This window comes from Schistocerca gregaria, chromosome 3 (genome assembly GCF_023897955.1).
Source record: "Schistocerca gregaria isolate iqSchGreg1 chromosome 3, iqSchGreg1.2, whole genome shotgun sequence".
Classification (NCBI taxonomy): domain Eukaryota; kingdom Metazoa; phylum Arthropoda; class Insecta; order Orthoptera; family Acrididae; genus Schistocerca; species Schistocerca gregaria.
The window spans coordinates 588,720,675-588,734,463 of NC_064922.1; the positions used below are offsets into that span (position 1 = coordinate 588,720,675).

Below are 13,789 nucleotides of genomic sequence, written 5' to 3' on the forward strand. Positions count from 1 at the left end.
TACGGAAAAAAATGCAGCTACGCCGTTCCCTGGCACTGCAGTGCTCTAAACGGCAGCAGGTGCACGTGTCGGGAGAATCTTGTGCTAGCGGCAGTCGTGGCCGAGTGGTTAAGGCGTCTGACTCGAAATCAGATTCCCTCTGGGAGCGTAGGTTCGAATCCTACCGGCTGCGTGCGATTTTGCGTACAAACGAGCAGAAAGTTTCGCGCACATGTGACATGCATGGGTGAATGCCAATGCAAACCAGTGCCACCTCTCTCAGCAAGACGAAAATTTATGTTTAAAGATACTGAATTTCGCGGCGGGCTCTGCTTCCTATGGCTATCGGTTCATCTCGCACGGAAGCTAGTACTGCAGAAATCCGTCGCAGGCCCACGAGCGCACCGCCGTCATTTCCTCGCGCAGTCGCCGTGTTCGTGAGTACGCAGATGTACTTGAAAGTGTTGGACAGAGCGAGCATTCATTTCTATTTAAGTATCGCAATTGAGTCATTTGAGTGCGGCAAAAGCAGTGGTGCAGCGTGTCTTCTCGTAAGATCTCGCAGCTGCTTGGAAGTATGTCCATCGTTTAAGACGACAGAAAACTAGCGTCAGCGGTGCGTCAGTGGGAAGTCGGTGAAGTCGCCATTGGAGCCCCAAGCCAGTAATTACGACACGCAAATCACTCGCACACATTGCAGCTGTACCACCATGCTTGGCAGAGGGACAGGATAGCTGAGTCAAGCAGAGCGCTAGACCGACAACCGAAAGGTCCCGGGTTTAAGCCCCTGTCCAGGCGAAAATTAATACACTGTCGTAACGGCTACTGTGCTGGCCACGGAAGCACTACAGAAACGAGTGAGGCCATGGCGTTTTCTGCCGCCAGGTTGCTTTAAAAGGAGCAGTTTCACTTGTAGAGAGACGCTGCTGCGACGGGCAGTCGTGGCCGAGTGGTTAAGGCGTCTGACTAGAAATCAGATTCCCTCTGGGAGCGTAGGTTCGAGTCCTACCGACTGCGTTTCGTTTTTGTGTCAAGACGCGAAGAGCGTCTCCAACGGAACCGTGAAATGGGCAAACACGTGGGAAACATTGCATTCGAGACGCTTGTGAATTTTCCAGTTGGCAAGTGAGTGTCGACAAAACACGAAGCTCCTCTGCTTCAACGTATGAGACGTAAAAGCTGCTGCAATTTGATTTTCATCGTGTGTCAGCTTTCGTCGATAGACAGTTACGAGCCCAGCGTGATGAGTTCGTAGAGAGCATTCAGAGGACGTTTAATTAGTAACAGCTCCATGCAATGATTGCCCAACAGTAAACGACATGAGGCAGTGTGTCCGTAGCATAGTGGGAAGTGACGTGGAGATAATATGAGCCCGGATAGCTCAGTCGGTAGAGCATTAGGCTTTTAACCTAAGGGTCCAGGGTTCAAGTCCCTGTCCGGGCGGAAATTTTAATACTTTGGTAGCGTTCGCCTACAAGCGGTGAAACCACTACGGAAAAAAATGCAGCTACGCCGTTCCCTGGCACTGCAGTGCTCTAAACGGCAGCAGGTGCACGTGTCGGGAGAATCTTGTGCTAGCGGCAGTCGTGGCCGAGTGGTTAAGGCGTCTGACTCGAAATCAGATTCCCTCTGGGAGCGTAGGTTCGAATCCTACCGGCTGCGTGCGATTTTGCGTACAAACGAGCAGAAAGTTTCGCGCACATGTGACATGCATGGGTGAATGCCAATGCAAACCAGTGCCACCTCTCTCAGCAAGACGAAAATTTATGTTTAAAGATACTGAATTTCGCGGCGGGCTCTGCTTCCTATGGCTATCGGTTCATCTCGCACGGAAGCTAGTAATGCAGAAATCCGTCGCAGGCCCACGAGCGCACCGCCGTCATTTCCTCGCGCAGTCGCCGTGTTCGTGAGTACGCAGATGTACTTGAAAGTGTTGGACAGAGCGAGCATTCATTTCTATTTAAGTATCGCAATTGAGTCATTTGAGTGCGGCAAAAGCAGTGGTGCAGCGTGTCTTCTCGTAAGATCTCGCAGCTGCTTGGAAGTATGTCCATCGTTTAAGACGACAGAAAACTAGCGTCAGCGGTGCGTCAGTGGGAAGTCGGTGAAGTCGCCATTGGAGCCCCAAGCCAGTAATTACGACACGCAAATCACTCGCACACATTGCAGCTGTACCACCATGCTTGGCAGAGGGACAGGATAGCTGAGTCAAGCAGAGCGCTAGACCGACAACCGAAAGGTCCCGGGTTTAAGCCCCTGTCCAGGCGAAAATTAATACACTGTCGTAACGGCTACTGTGCTGGCCACGGAAGCACTACAGAAACGAGTGAGGCCATGGCGTTTTCTGCCGCCAGGTTGCTTTAAAAGGAGCAGTTTCACTTGTAGAGAGACGCTGCTGCGACGGGCAGTCGTGGCCGAGTGGTTAAGGCGTCTGACTAGAAATCAGATTCCCTCTGGGAGCGTAGGTTCGAGTCCTACCGACTGCGTTTCGTTTTTGTGTCAAGACGCGAAGAGCGTCTCCAACGGAACCGTGAAATGGGCAAACACGTGGGAAACATTGCATTCGAGACGCTTGTGAATTTTCCAGTTGGCAAGTGAGTGTCGACAAAACACGAAGCTCCTCTGCTTCAACGTATGAGACGTAAAAGCTGCTGCAATTTGATTTTCATCGTGTGTCAGCTTTCGTCGATAGACAGTTACGAGCCCAGCGTGATGAGTTCGTAGAGAGCATTCAGAGGACGTTTAATTAGTAACAGCTCCATGCAATGATTGCCCAACAGTAAACGACATGAGGCAGTGTGTCCGTAGCATAGAGGGAAGTGACGTGGGGATAATATGAGCCCGGATAGCTCAGTCGGTAGAGCATTAGGCTTTTAACCTAAGGGTCCAGGGTTCAAGTCCCTGTCCGGGCGGAAATTTTAATACCTTGGTAGCGTTCGCCTACAAGCGGTGAAACCACTACGGAAAAAAATGCAGCTACGCCGTTCCCTGGCACTGCAGTGCTCTAAACGGCAGCAGGTGCACGTGTCGGGAGAATCTTGTGCTAGCGGCAGTCGTGGCCGAGTGGTTAAGGCGTCTGACTCGAAATCAGATTCCCTCTGGGAGCGTAGGTTCGAATCCTACCGGCTGCGTGCGATTTTGCGTACAAACGAGCAGAAAGTTTCGCGCACATGTGACATGCATGGGTGAATGCCAATGCAAACCAGTGCCACCTCTCTCAGCAAGACGAAAATTTATGTTTAAAGATACTGAATTTCGCGGCGGGCTCTGCTTCCTATGGCTATCGGTTCATCTCGCACGGAAGCTAGTACTGCAGAAATCCGTCGCAGGCCCACGAGCGCACCGCCGTCATTTCCTCGCGCAGTCGCCGTGTTCGTGAGTACGCAGATGTACTTGAAAGTGTTGGACAGAGCGAGCATTCATTTCTATTTAAGTATCGCAATTGAGTCATTTGAGTGCGGCAAAAGCAGTGGTGCAGCGTGTCTTCTCGTAAGATCTCGCAGCTGCTTGGAAGTATGTCCATCGTTTAAGACGACAGAAAACTAGCGTCAGCGGTGCGTCAGTGGGAAGTCGGTGAAGTCGCCATTGGAGCCCCAAGCCAGTAATTACGACACGCAAATCACTCGCACACATTGCAGCTGTACCACCATGCTTGGCAGAGGGACAGGATAGCTGAGTCAAGCAGAGCGCTAGACCGACAACCGAAAGGTCCCGGGTTTAAGCCCCTGTCCAGGCGAAAATTAATACACTGTCGTAACGGCTACTGTGCTGGCCACGGAAGCACTACAGAAACGAGTGAGGCCATGGCGTTTTCTGCCGCCAGGTTGCTTTAAAAGGAGCAGTTTCACTTGTAGAGAGACGCTGCTGCGACGGGCAGTCGTGGCCGAGTGGTTAAGGCGTCTGACTAGAAATCAGATTCCCTCTGGGAGCGTAGGTTCGAGTCCTACCGACTGCGTTTCGTTTTTGTGTCAAGACGCGAAGAGCGTCTCCAACGGAACCGTGAAATGGGCAAACACGTGGGAAACATTGCATTCGAGACGCTTGTGAATTTTCCAGTTGGCAAGTGAGTGTCGACAAAACACGAAGCTCCTCTGCTTCAACGTATGAGACGTAAAAGCTGCTGCAATTTGATTTTCATCGTGTGTCAGCTTTCGTCGATAGACAGTTACGAGCCCAGCGTGATGAGTTCGTAGAGAGCATTCAGAGGACGTTTAATTAGTAACAGCTCCATGCAATGATTGCCCAACAGTAAACGACATGAGGCAGTGTGTCCGTAGCATAGTGGGAAGTGACGTGGAGATAATATGAGCCCGGATAGCTCAGTCGGTAGAGCATTAGGCTTTTAACCTAAGGGTCCAGGGTTCAAGTCCCTGTCCGGGCGGAAATTTTAATACTTTGGTAGCGTTCGCCTACAAGCGGTGAAACCACTACGGAAAAAAATGCAGCTACGCCGTTCCCTGGCACTGCAGTGCTCTAAACGGCAGCAGGTGCACGTGTCGGGAGAATCTTGTGCTAGCGGCAGTCGTGGCCGAGTGGTTAAGGCGTCTGACTCGAAATCAGATTCCCTCTGGGAGCGTAGGTTCGAATCCTACCGGCTGCGTGCGATTTTGCGTACAAACGAGCAGAAAGTTTCGCGCACATGTGACATGCATGGGTGAATGCCAATGCAAACCAGTGCCACCTCTCTCAGCAAGACGAAAATTTATGTTTAAAGATACTGAATTTCGCGGCGGGCTCTGCTTCCTATGGCTATCGGTTCATCTCGCACGGAAGCTAGTAATGCAGAAATCCGTCGCAGGCCCACGAGCGCACCGCCGTCATTTCCTCGCGCAGTCGCCGTGTTCGTGAGTACGCAGATGTACTTGAAAGTGTTGGACAGAGCGAGCATTCATTTCTATTTAAGTATCGCAATTGAGTCATTTGAGTGCGGCAAAAGCAGTGGTGCAGCGTGTCTTCTCGTAAGATCTCGCAGCTGCTTGGAAGTATGTCCATCGTTTAAGACGACAGAAAACTAGCGTCAGCGGTGCGTCAGTGGGAAGTCGGTGAAGTCGCCATTGGAGCCCCAAGCCAGTAATTACGACACGCAAATCACTCGCACACATTGCAGCTGTACCACCATGCTTGGCAGAGGGACAGGATAGCTGAGTCAAGCAGAGCGCTAGACCGACAACCGAAAGGTCCCGGGTTTAAGCCCCTGTCCAGGCGAAAATTAATACACTGTCGTAACGGCTACTGTGCTGGCCACGGAAGCACTACAGAAACGAGTGAGGCCATGGCGTTTTCTGCCGCCAGGTTGCTTTAAAAGGAGCAGTTTCACTTGTAGAGAGACGCTGCTGCGACGGGCAGTCGTGGCCGAGTGGTTAAGGCGTCTGACTAGAAATCAGATTCCCTCTGGGAGCGTAGGTTCGAGTCCTACCGACTGCGTTTCGTTTTTGTGTCAAGACGCGAAGAGCGTCTCCAACGGAACCGTGAAATGGGCAAACACGTGGGAAACATTGCATTCGAGACGCTTGTGAATTTTCCAGTTGGCAAGTGAGTGTCGACAAAACACGAAGCTCCTCTGCTTCAACGTATGAGACGTAAAAGCTGCTGCAATTTGATTTTCATCGTGTGTCAGCTTTCGTCGATAGACAGTTACGAGCCCAGCGTGATGAGTTCGTAGAGAGCATTCAGAGGACGTTTAATTAGTAACAGCTCCATGCAATGATTGCCCAACAGTAAACGACATGAGGCAGTGTGTCCGTAGCATAGAGGGAAGTGACGTGGGGATAATATGAGCCCGGATAGCTCAGTCGGTAGAGCATTAGGCTTTTAACCTAAGGGTCCAGGGTTCAAGTCCCTGTCCGGGCGGAAATTTTAATACTTTGGGAGCGTTCGCCTACAAGCGGTGAAACCACTACGGAAAAAAATGCAGCTACGCCGTTCCCTGGCACTGCAGTGCTCTAAACGGCAGCAGGTGCACGTGTCGGGAGAATCTTGTGCTAGCGGCAGTCGTGGCCGAGTGGTTAAGGCGTCTGACTCGAAATCAGATTCCCTCTGGGAGCGTAGGTTCGAATCCTACCGGCTGCGTGCGATTTTGCGTACAAACGAGCAGAAAGTTTCGCGCACATGTGACATGCATGGGTGAATGCCAATGCAAACCAGTGCCACCTCTCTCAGCAAGACGAAAATTTATGTTTAAAGATACTGAATTTCGCGGCGGGCTCTGCTTCCTATGGCTATCGGTTCATCTCGCACGGAAGCTAGTACTGCAGAAATCCGTCGCAGGCCCACGAGCGCACCGCCGTCATTTCCTCGCGCAGTCGCCGTGTTCGTGAGTACGCAGATGTACTTGAAAGTGTTGGACAGAGCGAGCATTCATTTCTATTTAAGTATCGCAATTGAGTCATTTGAGTGCGGCAAAAGCAGTGGTGCAGCGTGTCTTCTCGTAAGATCTCGCAGCTGCTTGGAAGTATGTCCATCGTTTAAGACGACAGAAAACTAGCGTCAGCGGTGCGTCAGTGGGAAGTCGGTGAAGTCGCCATTGGAGCCCCAAGCCAGTAATTACGACACGCAAATCACTCGCACACATTGCAGCTGTACCACCATGCTTGGCAGAGGGACAGGATAGCTGAGTCAAGCAGAGCGCTAGACCGACAACCGAAAGGTCCCGGGTTTAAGCCCCTGTCCAGGCGAAAATTAATACACTGTCGTAACGGCTACTGTGCTGGCCACGGAAGCACTACAGAAACGAGTGAGGCCATGGCGTTTTCTGCCGCCAGGTTGCTTTAAAAGGAGCAGTTTCACTTGTAGAGAGACGCTGCTGCGACGGGCAGTCGTGGCCGAGTGGTTAAGGCGTCTGACTAGAAATCAGATTCCCTCTGGGAGCGTAGGTTCGAGTCCTACCGACTGCGTTTCGTTTTTGTGTCAAGACGCGAAGAGCGTCTCCAACGGAACCGTGAAATGGGCAAACACGTGGGAAACATTGCATTCGAGACGCTTGTGAATTTTCCAGTTGGCAAGTGAGTGTCGACAAAACACGAAGCTCCTCTGCTTCAACGTATGAGACGTAAAAGCTGCTGCAATTTGATTTTCATCGTGTGTCAGCTTTCGTCGATAGACAGTTACGAGCCCAGCGTGATGAGTTCGTAGAGAGCATTCAGAGGACGTTTAATTAGTAACAGCTCCATGCAATGATTGCCCAACAGTAAACGACATGAGGCAGTGTGTCCGTAGCATAGTGGGAAGTGACGTGGAGATAATATGAGCCCGGATAGCTCAGTCGGTAGAGCATTAGGCTTTTAACCTAAGGGTCCAGGGTTCAAGTCCCTGTCCGGGCGGAAATTTTAATACTTTGGTAGCGTTCGCCTACAAGCGGTGAAACCACTACGGAAAAAAATGCAGCTACGCCGTTCCCTGGCACTGCAGTGCTCTAAACGGCAGCAGGTGCACGTGTCGGGAGAATCTTGAGCTAGCGGCAGTCGTGGCCGAGTGGTTAAGGCGTCTGACTCGAAATCAGATTCCCTCTGGGAGCGTAGGTTCGAATCCTACCGGCTGCGTGCGATTTTGCGTACAAACGAGCAGAAAGTTTCGCGCACATGTGACATGCATGGGTGAATGCCAATGCAAACCAGTGCCACCTCTCTCAGCAAGACGAAAATTTATGTTTAAAGATACTGAATTTCGCGGCGGGCTCTGCTTCCTATGGCTATCGGTTCATCTCGCACGGAAGCTAGTAATGCAGAAATCCGTCGCAGGCCCACGAGCGCACCGCCGTCATTTCCTCGCGCAGTCGCCGTGTTCGTGAGTACGCAGATGTACTTGAAAGTGTTGGACAGAGCGAGCATTCATTTCTATTTAAGTATCGCAATTGAGTCATTTGAGTGCGGCAAAAGCAGTGGTGCAGCGTGTCTTCTCGTAAGATCTCGCAGCTGCTTGGAAGTATGTCCATCGTTTAAGACGACAGAAAACTAGCGTCAGCGGTGCGTCAGTGGGAAGTCGGTGAAGTCGCCATTGGAGCCCCAAGCCAGTAATTACGACACGCAAATCACTCGCACACATTGCAGCTGTACCACCATGCTTGGCAGAGGGACAGGATAGCTGAGTCAAGCAGAGCGCTAGACCGACAACCGAAAGGTCCCGGGTTTAAGCCCCTGTCCAGGCGAAAATTAATACACTGTCGTAACGGCTACTGTGCTGGCCACGGAAGCACTACAGAAACGAGTGAGGCCATGGCGTTTTCTGCCGCCAGGTTGCTTTAAAAGGAGCAGTTTCACTTGTAGAGAGACGCTGCTGCGACGGGCAGTCGTGGCCGAGTGGTTAAGGCGTCTGACTAGAAATCAGATTCCCTCTGGGAGCGTAGGTTCGAGTCCTACCGACTGCGTTTCGTTTTTGTGTCAAGACGCGAAGAGCGTCTCCAACGGAACCGTGAAATGGGCAAACACGTGGGAAACATTGCATTCGAGACGCTTGTGAATTTTCCAGTTGGCAAGTGAGTGTCGACAAAACACGAAGCTCCTCTGCTTCAACGTATGAGACGTAAAAGCTGCTGCAATTTGATTTTCATCGTGTGTCAGCTTTCGTCGATAGACAGTTACGAGCCCAGCGTGATGAGTTCGTAGAGAGCATTCAGAGGACGTTTAATTAGTAACAGCTCCATGCAATGATTGCCCAACAGTAAACGACATGAGGCAGTGTGTCCGTAGCATAGTGGGAAGTGACGTGGAGATAATATGAGCCCGGATAGCTCAGTCGGTAGAGCATTAGGCTTTTAACCTAAGGGTCCAGGGTTCAAGTCCCTGTCCGGGCGGAAATTTTAATACTTTGGTAGCGTTCGCCTACAAGCGGTGAAACCACTACGGAAAAAAATGCAGCTACGCCGTTCCCTGGCACTGCAGTGCTCTAAACGGCAGCAGGTGCACGTGTCGGGAGAATCTTGAGCTAGCGGCAGTCGTGGCCGAGTGGTTAAGGCGTCTGACTCGAAATCAGATTCCCTCTGGGAGCGTAGGTTCGAATCCTACCGGCTGCGTGCGATTTTGCGTACAAACGAGCAGAAAGTTTCGCGCACATGTGACATGCATGGGTGAATGCCAATGCAAACCAGTGCCACCTCTCTCAGCAAGACGAAAATTTATGTTTAAAGATACTGAATTTCGCGGCGGGCTCTGCTTCCTATGGCTATCGGTTCATCTCGCACGGAAGCTAGTAATGCAGAAATCCGTCGCAGGCCCACGAGCGCACCGCCGTCATTTCCTCGCGCAGTCGCCGTGTTCGTGAGTACGCAGATGTACTTGAAAGTGTTGGACAGAGCGAGCATTCATTTCTATTTAAGTATCGCAATTGAGTCATTTGAGTGCGGCAAAAGCAGTGGTGCAGCGTGTCTTCTCGTAAGATCTCGCAGCTGCTTGGAAGTATGTCCATCGTTTAAGACGACAGAAAACTAGCGTCAGCGGTGCGTCAGTGGGAAGTCGGTGAAGTCGCCATTGGAGCCCCAAGCCAGTAATTACGACACGCAAATCACTCGCACACATTGCAGCTGTACCACCATGCTTGGCAGAGGGACAGGATAGCTGAGTCAAGCAGAGCGCTAGACCGACAACCGAAAGGTCCCGGGTTTAAGCCCCTGTCCAGGCGAAAATTAATACACTGTCGTAACGGCTACTGTGCTGGCCACGGAAGCACTACAGAAACGAGTGAGGCCATGGCGTTTTCTGCCGCCAGGTTGCTTTAAAAGGAGCAGTTTCACTTGTAGAGAGACGCTGCTGCGACGGGCAGTCGTGGCCGAGTGGTTAAGGCGTCTGACTAGAAATCAGATTCCCTCTGGGAGCGTAGGTTCGAGTCCTACCGACTGCGTTTCGTTTTTGTGTCAAGACGCGAAGAGCGTCTCCAACGGAACCGTGAAATGGGCAAACACGTGGGAAACATTGCATTCGAGACGCTTGTGAATTTTCCAGTTGGCAAGTGAGTGTCGACAAAACACGAAGCTCCTCTGCTTCAACGTATGAGACGTAAAAGCTGCTGCAATTTGATTTTCATCGTGTGTCAGCTTTCGTCGATAGACAGTTACGAGCCCAGCGTGATGAGTTCGTAGAGAGCATTCAGAGGACGTTTAATTAGTAACAGCTCCATGCAATGATTGCCCAACAGTAAACGACATGAGGCAGTGTGTCCGTAGCATAGAGGGAAGTGACGTGGGGATAATATGAGCCCGGATAGCTCAGTCGGTAGAGCATTAGGCTTTTAACCTAAGGGTCCAGGGTTCAAGTCCCTGTCCGGGCGGAAATTTTAATACTTTGGGAGCGTTCGCCTACAAGCGGTGAAACCACTACGGAAAAAAATGCAGCTACGCCGTTCCCTGGCACTGCAGTGCTCTAAACGGCAGCAGGTGCACGTGTCGGGAGAATCTTGTGCTAGCGGCAGTCGTGGCCGAGTGGTTAAGGCGTCTGACTCGAAATCAGATTCCCTCTGGGAGCGTAGGTTCGAATCCTACCGGCTGCGTGCGATTTTGCGTACAAACGAGCAGAAAGTTTCGCGCACATGTGACATGCATGGGTGAATGCCAATGCAAACCAGTGCCACCTCTCTCAGCAAGACGAAAATTTATGTTTAAAGATACTGAATTTCGCGGCGGGCTCTGCTTCCTATGGCTATCGGTTCATCTCGCACGGAAGCTAGTACTGCAGAAATCCGTCGCAGGCCCACGAGCGCACCGCCGTCATTTCCTCGCGCAGTCGCCGTGTTCGTGAGTACGCAGATGTACTTGAAAGTGTTGGACAGAGCGAGCATTCATTTCTATTTAAGTATCGCAATTGAGTCATTTGAGTGCGGCAAAAGCAGTGGTGCAGCGTGTCTTCTCGTAAGATCTCGCAGCTGCTTGGAAGTATGTCCATCGTTTAAGACGACAGAAAACTAGCGTCAGCGGTGCGTCAGTGGGAAGTCGGTGAAGTCGCCATTGGAGCCCCAAGCCAGTAATTACGACACGCAAATCACTCGCACACATTGCAGCTGTACCACCATGCTTGGCAGAGGGACAGGATAGCTGAGTCAAGCAGAGCGCTAGACCGACAACCGAAAGGTCCCGGGTTTAAGCCCCTGTCCAGGCGAAAATTAATACACTGTCGTAACGGCTACTGTGCTGGCCACGGAAGCACTACAGAAACGAGTGAGGCCATGGCGTTTTCTGCCGCCAGGTTGCTTTAAAAGGAGCAGTTTCACTTGTAGAGAGACGCTGCTGCGACGGGCAGTCGTGGCCGAGTGGTTAAGGCGTCTGACTAGAAATCAGATTCCCTCTGGGAGCGTAGGTTCGAGTCCTACCGACTGCGTTTCGTTTTTGTGTCAAGACGCGAAGAGCGTCTCCAACGGAACCGTGAAATGGGCAAACACGTGGGAAACATTGCATTCGAGACGCTTGTGAATTTTCCAGTTGGCAAGTGAGTGTCGACAAAACACGAAGCTCCTCTGCTTCAACGTATGAGACGTAAAAGCTGCTGCAATTTGATTTTCATCGTGTGTCAGCTTTCGTCGATAGACAGTTACGAGCCCAGCGTGATGAGTTCGTAGAGAGCATTCAGAGGACGTTTAATTAGTAACAGCTCCATGCAATGATTGCCCAACAGTAAACGACATGAGGCAGTGTGTCCGTAGCATAGTGGGAAGTGACGTGGAGATAATATGAGCCCGGATAGCTCAGTCGGTAGAGCATTAGGCTTTTAACCTAAGGGTCCAGGGTTCAAGTCCCTGTCCGGGCGGAAATTTTAATACTTTGGTAGCGTTCGCCTACAAGCGGTGAAACCACTACGGAAAAAAATGCAGCTACGCCGTTCCCTGGCACTGCAGTGCTCTAAACGGCAGCAGGTGCACGTGTCGGGAGAATCTTGTGCTAGCGGCAGTCGTGGCCGAGTGGTTAAGGCGTCTGACTCGAAATCAGATTCCCTCTGGGAGCGTAGGTTCGAATCCTACCGGCTGCGTGCGATTTTGCGTACAAACGAGCAGAAAGTTTCGCGCACATGTGACATGCATGGGTGAATGCCAATGCAAACCAGTGCCACCTCTCTCAGCAAGACGAAAATTTATGTTTAAAGATACTGAATTTCGCGGCGGGCTCTGCTTCCTATGGCTATCGGTTCATCTCGCACGGAAGCTAGTAATGCAGAAATCCGTCGCAGGCCCACGAGCGCACCGCCGTCATTTCCTCGCGCAGTCGCCGTGTTCGTGAGTACGCAGATGTACTTGAAAGTGTTGGACAGAGCGAGCATTCATTTCTATTTAAGTATCGCAATTGAGTCATTTGAGTGCGGCAAAAGCAGTGGTGCAGCGTGTCTTCTCGTAAGATCTCGCAGCTGCTTGGAAGTATGTCCATCGTTTAAGACGACAGAAAACTAGCGTCAGCGGTGCGTCAGTGGGAAGTCGGTGAAGTCGCCATTGGAGCCCCAAGCCAGTAATTACGACACGCAAATCACTCGCACACATTGCAGCTGTACCACCATGCTTGGCAGAGGGACAGGATAGCTGAGTCAAGCAGAGCGCTAGACCGACAACCGAAAGGTCCCGGGTTTAAGCCCCTGTCCAGGCGAAAATTAATACACTGTCGTAACGGCTACTGTGCTGGCCACGGAAGCACTACAGAAACGAGTGAGGCCATGGCGTTTTCTGCCGCCAGGTTGCTTTAAAAGGAGCAGTTTCACTTGTAGAGAGACGCTGCTGCGACGGGCAGTCGTGGCCGAGTGGTTAAGGCGTCTGACTAGAAATCAGATTCCCTCTGGGAGCGTAGGTTCGAGTCCTACCGACTGCGTTTCGTTTTTGTGTCAAGACGCGAAGAGCGTCTCCAACGGAACCGTGAAATGGGCAAACACGTGGGAAACATTGCATTCGAGACGCTTGTGAATTTTCCAGTTGGCAAGTGAGTGTCGACAAAACACGAAGCTCCTCTGCTTCAACGTATGAGACGTAAAAGCTGCTGCAATTTGATTTTCATCGTGTGTCAGCTTTCGTCGATAGACAGTTACGAGCCCAGCGTGATGAGTTCGTAGAGAGCATTCAGAGGACGTTTAATTAGTAACAGCTCCATGCAATGATTGCCCAACAGTAAACGACATGAGGCAGTGTGTCCGTAGCATAGAGGGAAGTGACGTGGGGATAATATGAGCCCGGATAGCTCAGTCGGTAGAGCATTAGGCTTTTAACCTAAGGGTCCAGGGTTCAAGTCCCTGTCCGGGCGGAAATTTTAATACTTTGGGAGCGTTCGCCTACAAGCGGTGAAACCACTACGGAAAAAAATGCAGCTACGCCGTTCCCTGGCACTGCAGTGCTCTAAACGGCAGCAGGTGCACGTGTCGGGAGAATCTTGTGCTAGCGGCAGTCGTGGCCGAGTGGTTAAGGCGTCTGACTCGAAATCAGATTCCCTCTGGGAGCGTAGGTTCGAATCCTACCGGCTGCGTGCGATTTTGCGTACAAACGAGCAGAAAGTTTCGCGCACATGTGACATGCATGGGTGAATGCCAATGCAAACCAGTGCCACCTCTCTCAGCAAGACGAAAATTTATGTTTAAAGATACTGAATTTCGCGGCGGGCTCTGCTTCCTATGGCTATCGGTTCATCTCGCACGGAAGCTAGTACTGCAGAAATCCGTCGCAGGCCCACGAGCGCACCGCCGTCATTTCCTCGCGCAGTCGCCGTGTTCGTGAGTACGCAGATGTACTTGAAAGTGTTGGACAGAGCGAGCATTCATTTCTATTTAAGTATCGCAATTGAGTCATTTGAGTGCGGCAAAAGCAGTGGTGCAGCGTGTCTTCTCGTAAGATCTCGCAGCTGCTTGGAAGTATGTCCATCGTT

At 51.4% G+C, this 13,789-nt stretch overlaps 28 non-coding genes across 28 annotated transcripts; all 28 read left to right on the top strand.

The window, feature by feature from the left end:
• The first annotated feature begins 90 nt into the window (after positions 1–90).
• Trnas-cga (transfer RNA serine (anticodon CGA)) lies at positions 91–172 on the top strand. The gene has a single exon. It is a non-coding gene; the product is annotated as a tRNA-Ser (tRNA).
• A 742-nt stretch (positions 173–914) lies between these two features.
• Trnas-aga (transfer RNA serine (anticodon AGA)) lies at positions 915–996 on the top strand. Its single transcript has one exon. It is a non-coding gene; the product is annotated as a tRNA-Ser (tRNA).
• Positions 997–1,349: 353 nt separating this feature from the next.
• Positions 1,350–1,422, top strand: Trnak-uuu (transfer RNA lysine (anticodon UUU)). The gene has a single exon. It is a non-coding gene; the product is annotated as a tRNA-Lys (tRNA).
• Positions 1,423–1,559: 137 nt separating this feature from the next.
• On the top strand, positions 1,560–1,641 carry Trnas-cga (transfer RNA serine (anticodon CGA)). Its single transcript has one exon. It is a non-coding gene; the product is annotated as a tRNA-Ser (tRNA).
• Positions 1,642–2,383: 742 nt separating this feature from the next.
• Positions 2,384–2,465, top strand: Trnas-aga (transfer RNA serine (anticodon AGA)). The gene has a single exon. It is a non-coding gene; the product is annotated as a tRNA-Ser (tRNA).
• Positions 2,466–2,818: 353 nt separating this feature from the next.
• Trnak-uuu (transfer RNA lysine (anticodon UUU)) lies at positions 2,819–2,891 on the top strand. Its single transcript has one exon. It is a non-coding gene; the product is annotated as a tRNA-Lys (tRNA).
• Positions 2,892–3,028: 137 nt separating this feature from the next.
• Positions 3,029–3,110, top strand: Trnas-cga (transfer RNA serine (anticodon CGA)). Its single transcript has one exon. It is a non-coding gene; the product is annotated as a tRNA-Ser (tRNA).
• Positions 3,111–3,852: 742 nt separating this feature from the next.
• Trnas-aga (transfer RNA serine (anticodon AGA)) lies at positions 3,853–3,934 on the top strand. Its single transcript has one exon. It is a non-coding gene; the product is annotated as a tRNA-Ser (tRNA).
• A 353-nt stretch (positions 3,935–4,287) lies between these two features.
• Trnak-uuu (transfer RNA lysine (anticodon UUU)) lies at positions 4,288–4,360 on the top strand. The gene has a single exon. It is a non-coding gene; the product is annotated as a tRNA-Lys (tRNA).
• A 137-nt stretch (positions 4,361–4,497) lies between these two features.
• Positions 4,498–4,579, top strand: Trnas-cga (transfer RNA serine (anticodon CGA)). The gene has a single exon. It is a non-coding gene; the product is annotated as a tRNA-Ser (tRNA).
• Positions 4,580–5,321: 742 nt separating this feature from the next.
• Positions 5,322–5,403, top strand: Trnas-aga (transfer RNA serine (anticodon AGA)). The gene has a single exon. It is a non-coding gene; the product is annotated as a tRNA-Ser (tRNA).
• Positions 5,404–5,756: 353 nt separating this feature from the next.
• On the top strand, positions 5,757–5,829 carry Trnak-uuu (transfer RNA lysine (anticodon UUU)). The gene has a single exon. It is a non-coding gene; the product is annotated as a tRNA-Lys (tRNA).
• A 137-nt stretch (positions 5,830–5,966) lies between these two features.
• Positions 5,967–6,048, top strand: Trnas-cga (transfer RNA serine (anticodon CGA)). Its single transcript has one exon. It is a non-coding gene; the product is annotated as a tRNA-Ser (tRNA).
• Positions 6,049–6,790: 742 nt separating this feature from the next.
• Positions 6,791–6,872, top strand: Trnas-aga (transfer RNA serine (anticodon AGA)). Its single transcript has one exon. It is a non-coding gene; the product is annotated as a tRNA-Ser (tRNA).
• A 353-nt stretch (positions 6,873–7,225) lies between these two features.
• Positions 7,226–7,298, top strand: Trnak-uuu (transfer RNA lysine (anticodon UUU)). The gene has a single exon. It is a non-coding gene; the product is annotated as a tRNA-Lys (tRNA).
• Positions 7,299–7,435: 137 nt separating this feature from the next.
• Positions 7,436–7,517, top strand: Trnas-cga (transfer RNA serine (anticodon CGA)). The gene has a single exon. It is a non-coding gene; the product is annotated as a tRNA-Ser (tRNA).
• Positions 7,518–8,259: 742 nt separating this feature from the next.
• Trnas-aga (transfer RNA serine (anticodon AGA)) lies at positions 8,260–8,341 on the top strand. The gene has a single exon. It is a non-coding gene; the product is annotated as a tRNA-Ser (tRNA).
• A 353-nt stretch (positions 8,342–8,694) lies between these two features.
• Positions 8,695–8,767, top strand: Trnak-uuu (transfer RNA lysine (anticodon UUU)). The gene has a single exon. It is a non-coding gene; the product is annotated as a tRNA-Lys (tRNA).
• A 137-nt stretch (positions 8,768–8,904) lies between these two features.
• Trnas-cga (transfer RNA serine (anticodon CGA)) lies at positions 8,905–8,986 on the top strand. Its single transcript has one exon. It is a non-coding gene; the product is annotated as a tRNA-Ser (tRNA).
• Positions 8,987–9,728: 742 nt separating this feature from the next.
• Trnas-aga (transfer RNA serine (anticodon AGA)) lies at positions 9,729–9,810 on the top strand. The gene has a single exon. It is a non-coding gene; the product is annotated as a tRNA-Ser (tRNA).
• Positions 9,811–10,163: 353 nt separating this feature from the next.
• On the top strand, positions 10,164–10,236 carry Trnak-uuu (transfer RNA lysine (anticodon UUU)). The gene has a single exon. It is a non-coding gene; the product is annotated as a tRNA-Lys (tRNA).
• A 137-nt stretch (positions 10,237–10,373) lies between these two features.
• On the top strand, positions 10,374–10,455 carry Trnas-cga (transfer RNA serine (anticodon CGA)). The gene has a single exon. It is a non-coding gene; the product is annotated as a tRNA-Ser (tRNA).
• Positions 10,456–11,197: 742 nt separating this feature from the next.
• Positions 11,198–11,279, top strand: Trnas-aga (transfer RNA serine (anticodon AGA)). Its single transcript has one exon. It is a non-coding gene; the product is annotated as a tRNA-Ser (tRNA).
• A 353-nt stretch (positions 11,280–11,632) lies between these two features.
• On the top strand, positions 11,633–11,705 carry Trnak-uuu (transfer RNA lysine (anticodon UUU)). Its single transcript has one exon. It is a non-coding gene; the product is annotated as a tRNA-Lys (tRNA).
• Positions 11,706–11,842: 137 nt separating this feature from the next.
• On the top strand, positions 11,843–11,924 carry Trnas-cga (transfer RNA serine (anticodon CGA)). The gene has a single exon. It is a non-coding gene; the product is annotated as a tRNA-Ser (tRNA).
• A 742-nt stretch (positions 11,925–12,666) lies between these two features.
• Trnas-aga (transfer RNA serine (anticodon AGA)) lies at positions 12,667–12,748 on the top strand. Its single transcript has one exon. It is a non-coding gene; the product is annotated as a tRNA-Ser (tRNA).
• Positions 12,749–13,101: 353 nt separating this feature from the next.
• Trnak-uuu (transfer RNA lysine (anticodon UUU)) lies at positions 13,102–13,174 on the top strand. Its single transcript has one exon. It is a non-coding gene; the product is annotated as a tRNA-Lys (tRNA).
• A 137-nt stretch (positions 13,175–13,311) lies between these two features.
• Positions 13,312–13,393, top strand: Trnas-cga (transfer RNA serine (anticodon CGA)). The gene has a single exon. It is a non-coding gene; the product is annotated as a tRNA-Ser (tRNA).
• Positions 13,394–13,789: the final 396 nt, after the last annotated feature.